This window comes from Amblyomma maculatum, chromosome 3 (assembly GCF_055883805.1).
Source record: "Amblyomma maculatum isolate TAMU_Amacu chromosome 3, ASM5588380v1, whole genome shotgun sequence".
Taxonomy (NCBI): domain Eukaryota; kingdom Metazoa; phylum Arthropoda; class Arachnida; order Ixodida; family Ixodidae; genus Amblyomma; species Amblyomma maculatum.
This window is the reverse complement of record NC_139346.1, coordinates 114236722-114248905: the sequence shown is the minus strand read 5'-3', so window position 1 is coordinate 114248905 and position 12184 is coordinate 114236722. Positions and strand designations below refer to the sequence as shown.

The 12184-nt window shown below is 45.6% G+C and overlaps 1 protein-coding gene across 1 annotated transcript in view; it reads left to right on the top strand.

The window, feature by feature from the left end:
* LOC146195747 (uncharacterized) overlaps positions 1–12184 on the top strand; it is a 28425-nt gene that overhangs the window by 2340 nt on the left and 13901 nt on the right. The gene's annotated exons all lie outside the window — the stretch shown is intronic.

Below are 12184 nucleotides of genomic sequence, written 5' to 3'. Positions count from 1 at the left end.
TTACGCTGACGGAGGCGGAATAAAACAAATCGGCAGTAGTTTCGCTCCGGTTAAACCTAGTTGAGTGCGAAAGCAACAGCTGCATAACTACGCTTAGGATAGCTTAGGCTACGCGCTGACCAGCGGCCGGGCTGACCTTCTCCATAGTTGATCGATTCTTGCCGCACCTCTTCTCCACACAGCCAACGGAGAGAGTGATACGCAGTTGGCCCCGGCTGTGATTATGACGTCACTTCTCCGGCGCCGGCGGAGCGCGCCGCGAAGCGCGGCTACAGTGGCGCGGCCTGAAGCTCCACTGTAGCGCGGCCGCGACGGCAGCTCCGACCCACCAGCTACTGCCTCCGACGTCACGCGGCTCTTCGCGCATGCGCAGCTTGGCCCACGCTGTGCCACGCGAAATTCGACTACTAGCGTGGTGTTGCTTTTGCAACAAAACTACTGTCCCAAAAAACGCGTAGAGTTCCCCGCAGCCGAGTCGGGGGTGGGTAAGAGCCCTAATAACTGTCCTATTAAGCGTGTTCGGAGAGTCCTGCCAAATTGTTGAATTAGGGGTGAATAGGGCCACTTGTAATCTGTTTGGCTACTGTGGCTCCAGGATAACGCTCCGAAAGCAAAAGTTTTTCGATCTGCTCACAAGTAAGGGAGATAAGCAGGTGCACGAAGCGCGACCATATCCTCATGTAAGGTTTGTGGAGATCACAGCAGCGGATCTCGGAACTCGAGGCCGTACCTTTCCCAATTTACTATCAGAAGCGAAAGCTTCGACCACGCTTCTAGTTGAGAAACCCAGCGGTTAATTTCGATTGGTAATAGATTACCGGCGATTGAATGTCTTTACGAGGATAGACCCCTACCTCCTTCCACAAGTACTGGAAACCCTCGCGCAGCTAGGGTCAGCTAAATATTTTAGGGTTGTCGACCTTGCATCGGGGTTCTGGCAGATCGAAATGTATTCACAGGATGTCGACAAAAAACGAATTTAACACCCTATCTGGCCATTTTCAGTGGAGACGCATGCCGATGGGACTTGTTAACAGCCCTGCCGTCTAGCAGAGAACCGCGGACGTAATCTTGACTGGTCTGCTGGGAAAGAGGTGCTTCGTTTACATGGACAATGTCATCATTTATAGCAGCACTTTTGCTGAGAACTTAGAGGCAGTCGAGGAGGTACTGATCAGAATGCGAGCCACTGGCTTAAACTTGAAACCTTCGAAGTGTCAACCTCTCCAGCAGCACGTCAGATACCTTGGACATATCGTTTCTGCGGACGGAATAAAACCCGAACCAAGTAAACTAAGTAGCGTCCGTGACTTCCCGAGGCCAACCGGAGTTCGAGGTGTGCGCAAGTTTTTTGGCTTTGAGAAGGCATGTGTGAGACTTTGCTCGAATCGCGAAGCCATTGGCAGCATTAACTGCAAAAAAAAAAAAAAAAGAAAAAAACCGAGTTCCTATGGTCGGACGAGACACAGACTGCGTTCGAGGAACTAAAAAAAAAAAAAAAAAAACTAGTAACAGCCCTTTTGCTGAGATACCCTGACTTTAGCAAGTCCTTTATTGTGGCGACCAACGCCTCTAAATTTGCCGCAGGCGCGGTGTTATCACAGAACTTTGACGGCAGGGAGCACTCAGTCGCATTCGCAAGTCGGCAATTCAGCTCAGTCGATCAGCAGCGTTACCGTGCCACTGAGCACGAGTGTCTTGCAGTAGTTTGGGCCGTGCGGCACTTTCGTTGCTATCTCTATGGTCACAAGTTCACGCTAGTGACCGACTGCCAGCTCCTTAAGTGGCTGCTAAAAGTGAAAGACCCAAGCTCGCGCCTCCTGCGGGGGAACCTGCAGCTGCAGGAATACGATTTTCAGATAGAGCGTAAACCAGGCAAGGCACACTAACTTGGACGCCTTAAGTAGAACTTTGGTTCGCACCATCAAGGAGTTTTGTCCGGCCATAGAATAATCGCACTGAACAGCGAAATGACAAAGCACTGAAGAAATTATTTCGTGCTGCTTTTTTTTTTTTTGGGGGGGGGGGGGGGGTCACTCAGGACCCTGACACTGCTTATTTGGTGGACAACCAAGGGAAACTACGAAAGCGCACACAACCTACTCGGTCAGGAAGAAAGGCTGACCAGGTATGGAAAAGAGTCGTAGCGGCAAAGTCACTAATACCACACATATTGAGGGTTTTTCATCATGCTCAATATGCAGGCCACTGTAGAGTAGCAAATACACAGAGAAGGTTGGAGTGCTACTACTATTAGCAAGGCATGCGTTCTGACGTTCAAGACTACTGCGCTAACTGCCGTCTTGCCTAGAAAGAAAGACCCCGAAAAACCGCAAGCCAACTCCCCTTCAGGAATTTCAGGAGGTCTCGACGCCTTTTGAAAGGGTGGGAATGAATACCATGGGCCCACTTCCAACGACGACGACAGGAAACAAATATGTACTGGTGTGTGTGGATCACTTGACGAAATACGCTGAAATAACGGCTAAAAAGCAGAAACCGGGGCTCGTGCCTTTGTAGAAGCAGTCGTTTTGTAGCACGGCATTAACGAATTAAGGGTCGAAATTTCTCTCGAGATTGATGAAAGATGTCTGTCGGCTTCTTGGGATTGGCTTTAGGCAGACAACCCCTTGCCACCCGTCTTGTAACGGCGCTGTGGAGAGGTGTAACCAAACGCAAGCCAACTGTTATCCCACTACGTTTCGCGAGGTCAACGTGATTGGGATTTATGGATACCATTTGCTGTCTGCGTATAACACAGCGGTACGTGAGCGGTCCGGTGACTCGCCTTTCTACCTTTTATTTGGCCGCGACCCAGATACGCCAAATGCGGTGGTTGACGGAGAGCGACGGATGCCATACGGGTAGCTGGAGGATTATCGAGCAGAACTGACATATAGATTGCAGGTGGTCCATGACTTGAAAGCGGAAGCATAGAGGAAGCAGCCGACAAGAGAAAAATGAAGTTCGACACCAGGGTTAGGGCAGTTCCACTCGGGTGGGAGACCACGTATACCTAGAGGGCGTGCAGGTAAAGGCGGTACTCGCCCGTAAGTTTACCCCTAAATGGAAAGAACCATACCGCATAGTAGAGTAGCTCTCGGCAGTCAATTGCAAGATTCGGGAGATCGCAGGGGCATCGACGACTGTGGTTCACGCTAACCGACTAAAGCAAGCACCAGCCTACTCGTCTCTTGCCGACATGGTTGCCTCACGGCAGCAAGAGGGGCAGAACGACCAACGCACAGTCCCTGTCATCATTTAACAACCCTGCATCACATAACAGGGGAAAGAGCAGCCTACGCGAAAACTTTAGTCCCTGTGATGAACTGGAAAACTCTGCACTCGCAGCTCGGTGGCGCCCTCTTCGAGGAGGAGGCATTGTAATCGGCCGTAACTATAACGCACATAACATTGCAACAAGCAATACAAGCTGACCCGGTTCACTCTCCCTCTCCGTACAGCTGCTACGTACCACCTCCGTAAACGAGTAGTTGGCGCAGAAGTCCCCAGCTAACAGCTAGAATGAATGAAATAGCTAAACTCTATCTTGAAAAAAAAAATTATGTTGTTTTGTACCTACCACTCACATTTTTAGTTGCATTATTGTTTGTTCGTATTCGAAGTTTATGGGCATAGTGTTCATTGTTATCTCATTGTGCACTCGAGGTGTCTATACATTGAAGAATGCTTTTGAAATTGTGCATTGGCTCAGTGCTCATGACTAAGAAAATAGTGAATTTCGTGAAATACATACCCGAAAGGTTATAAGTGTGCGTGTGTGAGTGTGTACGGTGAACTCTTAATGCTCGGCGACCTTCTTAGAAGCAGCGGATGTGACGAATCGTGCTCCTGCGCGCGAGGCTGCGGACGACGGTGAGTAACATTTCCTGGACGCTACTGACCGCGTCATGCCGGCGTCGAGTGGCCAAACTCTACGTATATATTTGGTTTCGCGACACGGAAACCCGTCCATATATGCACAGCCACGGCCGGTTTCGAGGGAGAGCGCGCGCTCCCTCGAGACCGGCCGTGGCACAGCCGCCGACGACTCCCTTGGGACGGGACCTGCGTAAGGACGAAATGGGGCAAGCCGCGGGGGAGCTAATTAATGCAGTCGGCGGAGCCCGGTCAACCAACAATGGAGCCACTGACGAATCCCTTGGAACGGGACCTATGAAAGGGCAAAATCCGCGGGGGAGCTAATAAAGGCAGCCAGCGGAGACGGGAGAGCGGGGGGAGAGCAATCGTAGGCAGCGGACGAAACGGTCGAATAGAAGACGAGCAAGGCAGAAGACTGGGGCTGCGCCATGACCTGGGAGCCCGGGGTATACCCATCATTCAAGTTCCGCCCCTGTCATCGTGCCTCTACGCCTGGCAACTCATCCCCGCGCCAGCTGGAAACGAAGGCAGCAGGGGCAGCCCTCGCTACTTCACAACCTGGCCGTGACGGACACCCAATCCTTCTTCGGAGCCCGTGCAGCACCACGCGAACGCAGCAACGCAGCCCAGTGACGGCGAGCCGTAAGCGAAACTGAGAGAGTTGTTTTAATTAAATAGGTTGAAAACTATATCCCGAGTCTGTGCCTTCCCCTCCTCACACCCAGTGTGGACCCAAGACCACTTCAAGTAACTCGAGTCATCACAGAGCTAATGCCAAGCGCAGCCGCCTAGTGCCACCGCTCGCCGCCAGAACGCCTGCGCAGATCACCTTGAGGGCATCAGGTGAATACCGCCACTTGCTATCATATTCCGGCGGATTCGGCACGCAGAGGCCAATCAGAGCGGGCGTCGATAACAGCCCGCGATAAGCGGTAGCGCTATCATGATTGTGTCACAGCCTTACCCGCGTAATGGTCCGTGTTCCAGGGAACGAACGGGCGACTACAGCACGCGCATGCCAAGATGTTATTTATTGGACATTCAGATAATACAGGGTGTGTCAGTAGCTATAAAACTTTATCGACGTAACCCTCGAAATGAAAAGTATAAGTTAGAAGGGCTACCCACTTACCTGGGTAGGGTATAGGACTGTGAGAGTGGAGATAAGCTTTCTAATTGCGGCCGTGCGCAGCGATTTTTCGGGCGACGTCATCCCATACCAGCCGTGCGAACGTGTCTGCGTCTCCTGGGGGCAGCGTGTCTACCTCGGGATACAAGGGCCCTGAAGGCTGCGTTCCGATATCCCCCTCCCATGTCAATGGTGAATCCTGAGTTGGGAGCGCCTGCCAATTCGACAATGTCATGTGGTCTCGTGAGGTCACTTAACTCACCGATCAGTCAGTGCACGCGACGTCACCTGCCAATTAACTACACCTGCACGCACATGGGCGGCCGTGGTGGAAGCAGTCGCGCTTTGAGTAGACCGCCCCCTGCACGCCTGTTCGTGCTAATAGTGCACAGCCCTGTACAGTCGCGGACAAAATGAAATGAACCACGCTTTCGGATTCAAATGCTTCTGTACCGTCATATGAAAATAGGTTAGTTTGCTGTTCTCACGTGCAAAAACAAAAGTACATAATACAAGCGTATGCAAAAAAACATGCGCAATGTTTTGCTAACTAACGCGTGAGGTGCCTCTGACCACCAAAGCGTGGTTCATAGTCTTCTGTACATGACTGAACATGACGTACGGGGTACAACAGCAAGGAGAATTAGGATCCGGCGCTGTAGGCACCGCGTCAGTAGACGTTGCGTTATAACCCGACTTCCTGCACGCCTTATTCAGTTTTGATTTTATGGCGTAAAGTATCTCGAATTTATCGTGTCTTTAAAGCTGTAGAAAGTTACTTTGTCTCAGAACCATATATAGCATCAGTTTTTCTATGTGGCTGCATGCCCACTACTGACACTATCAAACCATGTTTATTTAGAAGTTAATATTTACATGTAGTCAATTAACACTCGAATTAGTGTGACATTGCTAGCAAATTACATGCGCTGCAGCTGAAAGTATGTTGCTGAAAGATTCCTCTCAAAGTCGAACTCCCTATTTTTAAAAATTGCTAAAGCTTTTCGCCGAAACAACATGTAATTTAAAACACTTACACGGCAAGAAAAAACGGGGACATGAAGTGTAAATGTGCTGCAAAGAAAAGCCCATTGCGAACGTGTTTTAATATGGATCAATATCAACTGGCTGAAAATTCGGTGTTTTTGCACAGTTATGTAAGTACTAAATCACTCATCGGCACTATTTGTAGCTCGACATCATTATTTGCAACCTGGCGGCCTTCGCATTAAACTGCTGATTCAGGTTCAGCAGCGCACTGATTTTCCTTACTTGTTGCACTGAACTGTGTAAGTGGCATCTTTACCCTTACGGAAATGTCATATCTGGACTTATATAAAAAAACATATCAGGAATCGGGCAGAGCCCGACTACTGTGCCGGAGTTCCCGGGTTCGAACCCGACCGCGGCGGCTGCGTTTCGATGGAGGCGAAACGAAGAGGCGTCCGTGTGCTGTGCGATGTCAACGCACGTTAAAGATCCCCAGGTGGTCGAAATTACTCCGTAGCCCTCCACTACGGCTCCTCTTTCTCTCTTTCCACTTTCCTTCCCACCTTCCTCCCTTCCCTTACGGCGCGGTTCGGGTGTCCACAGAGCAAGTGTGACAGTTACTGCGCCTTTCCCTTCCTGTGAACCAATTTATTTAAAAAAATGGGCAGATATAGAATATATTGACCAATCTGGGCCAGAAAAGGCATATAAGCCCAATTCCTGATTTGCAGCATCAGATATGACATATCTGGCGATGCGTACTTCATCTGCCCAATTCCTGATTTGTAGTACTTGATATGGCGCCTGATATTGCCCATAAATATGCTAAGATCACAACAGATGCCAGATGAAAGCAAAAAATTGCAGTAGCAAATAATTTTAGGCCATTTACTCAGGAAGCGGGGAAAATAATGTTTAGCACCACCTATGCTGCAGGACGCGCTCGAATGCAAAAACGCGAAATTTAAACATTTTTTATTTCAGGCATGAATTACAGACAGCTGATGCCGTCCAGCCCTTTATAGCTTGTGACAAAGATAATAGGATTGCGTAAGGGTGCATGGGGGCCACATTTACCATAATGTAGCTATTTCAAGCCTGGTTGCGCTGAGCTAGACCAATGCGTACGGGTGCAAATACTCATTGAATGAACAATGAGGACAGGAGGTTGATGACGGAATTGCCAACCGCAGCCGACTGAAGGCCGTCAACCAGTTAATATTGAGTGACATGTATCGCACCTAAATTTTTCCTTTTTCATATTTCTGAATTCACAGCAGTGCATGCATGGGGATAGCATATCACCACTGATCTGCATATCAACATAACAGTTTATTACAACGCACAGATGGAAACATTCAGTATTCCAGTGAACGAACAGCCGCATGTTCAATCAAGTTTTCCAAGGGAAACCTAAATTTCCCCTTCCATTCCATTTTAAACCTTTAGACAGAAAACAGCTTTGGAGCCACAGGTGTTCTTTTCGCACTCCCTATGGAATCGCTTAAAGACGGGTCTGAATTACGTGGGTATACTGAGGGTCAAACATATGCTCATCCGTTAGTAAATATTGAGATCCAACTCATTTACGCACAAAACTTTAACAAACTAATTAGGAATCTGAACAAAATAATGGACCTACCTGTTTAGACAAAAAAAGAAAGAGAAAGGCATTCAACAATTAACGTATTAAATTAAATATTACATTTTAACCTACTCTTTCACAAAGAGCTTTAACCAGTAAATGGTTTTAGTATATTGGTTTAGTTGCGAAGATAAAGGAAATAAATATAGAACGGCTATTGAAATCAAACTAGACTATTGAAATCAAGTTTAAAGAAGCAAAGCAGCAATGGGGGCTAGTTGGTTTACCATTTCAAGAATTTTCGCGCTACGATATACACAGATACACAAGAAAGTAGGTCCTGTGTACGTGGTTCCTGCTTTCTTGTGTATCTGTGTATATCGTAGCGCGAAAATTCTTGAAACGAATTTAAAGGTTTGTAGATACCCGAAAAAGTCACCACTAAACCGTAAGGCAATAAACCACACACTGCTGGAACTGCTGCTAATACCTAAACATTAGCAGAGTACATATAGGCTGTCAGGAAGTATCGGTACCTTAAGCAGAGCCTGCAGTCCAGAACGAGCGAACGCGCCTAACTCGGGGTTGCTTTTGAAATTAAGAGAGAATACAAAGAAAAAAAAACAATACAAGGCTATTGCGGATTTTTGAAAGTGTCCGATGGAATTTGTCATGACAGCAACAGCCCCGCCCCTAAACCAAATCAAGCACGAAGCTACTTAGGTAGTGATAATAATAATAATAATAATAATAATAATAATAATAATAATAATAATAATAATAATAATAATAATAATAATAATAATAATAATAATAATAATAATAATAATAATAATAATAATAATAATAATAATCAATCAATCAATCAATCAATCTTTATTTAATGTGCGCAGGAACAACCATGTGGTCTTTGTGCTGCAGCACAAAAAAAAAATGAAAAAGCACAAACATGTTTACACACACAGAGAGAACACAAAAAAAAGAAATAAATAATACATGAAATGAAACTGAGACGAAAAGTATCACGGAAATTAAGCAAACAATGAGTATCATCACTTATATACACAGTGAGAGAATTTTTTAGCACACCAGGAAATAAAGAAAAAAAAAAGAACGGTAGGTAGAAGAGAAAAAAAAAACAGATGACTGACATTGATTATAGTAATATAGAAATATACATAAAATAAACAACCATTCCAGGCGCAACAAGTGCATGGTACTGAAAACACAGGCTAGAAATACAGAATAATACAATAAAGAAGTAAAATTGAACAAGGGACAGTAAGATTCGAATATAAAGTTTAAAGTTGAAATATAAGCAAGAAACGGATAAAAAGTAGTTCAAGATACAGACAGCATCGAACAGGAGAAAAAGCAAAAAGTGAAGTAAATACAATTTAAGGCTAGAAAGTGGGAGTTATATGTGATAAAGTACTATTTAGAATACAACGCTACGAACATCCAATGTAAATGAACAGAGCGAGTTTTGGAAGATGTCAAGGTGAGGACAAAAAGAGTTAAATAACCACTGCATCCTGTCCAGAGGGGAGTGGGAATGAAGAGGAGAAACCTGAAATGGTCTGAATTCCCTCATGCTCTTTCGCGGAACGCGCAGTAGGATGTACTCTAAGAGCTGAGGGCACATAATGTGGCCATGAAGGAGTTTGTACAGAAATATGATATCAAGTCTGATACGACGGCAGTGAAGGGAAGGAAGATTCAGTTGGGCGCTCCTGGTGGAGCGAGAGGGGGAAGTTGCGAAAGGAAAGCGATAATGAAATATCCGTAAAAAATTTTTTTGTACTCTGTCAACCTTGTCCAAGTTCGATTTGCAAGTGCCATTCCAAACAACCGACGCATACTCCAAGTCCGGGAGGCATATGGACAGGTACAGTATTAGGAACGGAAGTGGAGTATGGAACTCTCTCGAAAGTCTGCAAACGAATCCGAGTGTGCGCATAGCCCGCTGAGCAATGCGTTTAGTGTGAGAGGAGAAGCTGAGGGTGCGGTCAAAAAGTACACCAAGGTCATTAATTTCATCAACCCTATCCAACAGCACAGAATTGACAGAATAATGGTAGAGAAAGCTATGTGTTTTACGAGTAAAGGACACAACCCTAGTTTTGGAAGAATTGAGGGTAAGTCGATTCATCGCACACCAATCAGAAAAAGCAGATATCCGATTGCAACAACACGCAATCTTGAAAAGAATGTATTACCTTGAATATTTTTATATCATCAGCATAAAGAAGAAACGAGGAGTTCTTTATCGCCGAGGAAACATCATTAATAAAAACGGAGAAGAGAAGCGGGCCTAGTACTGAACCTTGAGGAACTCCACTCGTTGCAGGGTAAACGAAAGAAGTCTGTCCATTGACATTGACAAAGCAGAAGCGATCAAGGAGATAGTTGCGTAGGAGGGCTACGAGTGAGACTTCAACGCCAGAGAGTAGAAGTTTTTCAAGAAGTAGTGAGTGAGTAACAACGTCGAAAGCTTTGCTCATATCACAGTACACAGTGTCAACCTGACCCCTCTGAAGGACTGCTGCAGAGGCATACGTCATAAACGTGACTAGGTTGGTAGAAGTAGAGCGACCCGACATGAAGCCATGTTGATTCGGTACTATGATATGTTTGAGATGGAAGGAAAGTGCGCTGTGCAAAGCTAATTCGAAAAGCTTAGAGGTTGCACATAGAAGAGAAATCGGACGATAATTGGAAACATCAGTTTTGTTTCCAGACTTGAAGACAGGAAACACGCGTGCCATTTTCCACACGCGAGGAAAGGCAGCATTTTTTAAACAGTTATTAAATATGGCAGTCAGTACTGGTACGAAGATATAACTGAAGGCTTTTATTATGGCAGCTGGAATGCCATCAGGTCCAGGAGACAAAGATGGTCTCAGACGCTTAAGACTCTCAGTTATCATCTCCTCGTCAAAGAGAATGGAATTAGATAGTGCACCAGATGAGAGGCAAACGGAATCACAATGTGGATGTTTGTAAACGGAGGAAAAATGTTGTGCAAAACTGTCGGCAACATCCCGAATTTCCGAACCCTGAGAGTCAACTAAGCTGATACTTAAATCTGATTTAATGGAACGCTTGCGAACGTAACGCCAGAACTGACTAATAATAATAATAATAATAATAATAATAATAATAATAATAATAATAATAATAATAATAATAATAATAATAATAATAATAATAATAATAATAATAATAATAATAATAAACAACGAAAGACCCTATCCACCCACTGAAATTTGTCAAGCTTGCTGGAGCGAAAGACAAACTATCAAAGGAATGTACGGAAAAATATCACATTGTGACAATTACCATCGAATTCACTTATTAAAAAATTAATTTTCTACCAAAATAATTCAGTGAACAATATCCTGAGGCTGGAATGTGCTAGCTCCCGATAAGAAGTCTCATGCTCACGGTTTTGGTCATCTGGCGTGAAGATGAGGGGACACGATAAGGGTGCACGATCCGCTAGCAGTTTCTACACCACGGTGAAGATTTGGCCGGGGCCACCCAGGGCAGAAGCCCCGAAAAGCTTAGGCAACTATCAGGTTCGCTGCCAAGGATGGAGAGGCAGCTTCCACCCGCAGGGGGACACAGTAATTTTCTCTGTGCTGGCGGTCAGACTGAAGTTTGTGTAGGTTTGCTGTCGCATTTTTGTTACATGCACACAGCTAATAGCGAACAGGCGCTAGAACACACACACGCCAGCATACACAACCCGCAGCACCAGTCACCAGCGGTAATTAATTACTCATGATGATTCAAACCATGACAGGACTATTAACAATGTATCACTTGATATGCGTTGCTACAAACCTTTATGCAACCCCGAATATCTTAGTTTCTACTACGAATATAAAACGCGAAGTACTGGCACAGTGTGACCGCGCCACTGCAAAAACAAGGAGGTTGTTTTCAAGAATTGTAGTTATAGTGAACTAGAATAAATTCTGGTTTTGTTATTAGGTGGAACCTCACCTACATACCGCGGTTCGGGTTAGTGCAAGCTGACGGCACAGCCAGCATTCACAGCGCGCATGCACTCTTGCTCCTAATGAAGGAAGGAAACAAGAGCCCAAATGTTTACTAAACACGCAGCTTAGTTATAATAGTTGGAGGGCGGTTAAGCTTAGCCTTTTAGAGTTCAACGTGATTGCGTTCGCAACACACGCTCCAGATTATTACAGAAGCGCGTTCATCCACTCCGCTTGGTTACATATGACGGATCGATGGATGACTGAGACTCCCGCCACCTAGTCAATTCAAGCTTCAAGTACTGTATTTTGAAATATTCTTTTTTGTATTTAGTGCAGGGTGAAATTTCACTCCTGCCTTGATTTTAACCACCAATCAGATAACCTCCATTGGCTCTTTCTTCGCACTTAAATACTAGAGTCTGTTTTTTCTTCGCTGTCCTTAAACACCAAATGCTTTGAAGACAATGTGCGGATTATAAGGCTTTGGATCGGACGGCTGCTGGTGCCATCTGCTGCTGGTGCGCCGTACGATGGGAAAAGTTTTCGAGTGCCGCATCGGAGATAAGCATTTGCTACTCGCTTAACTAT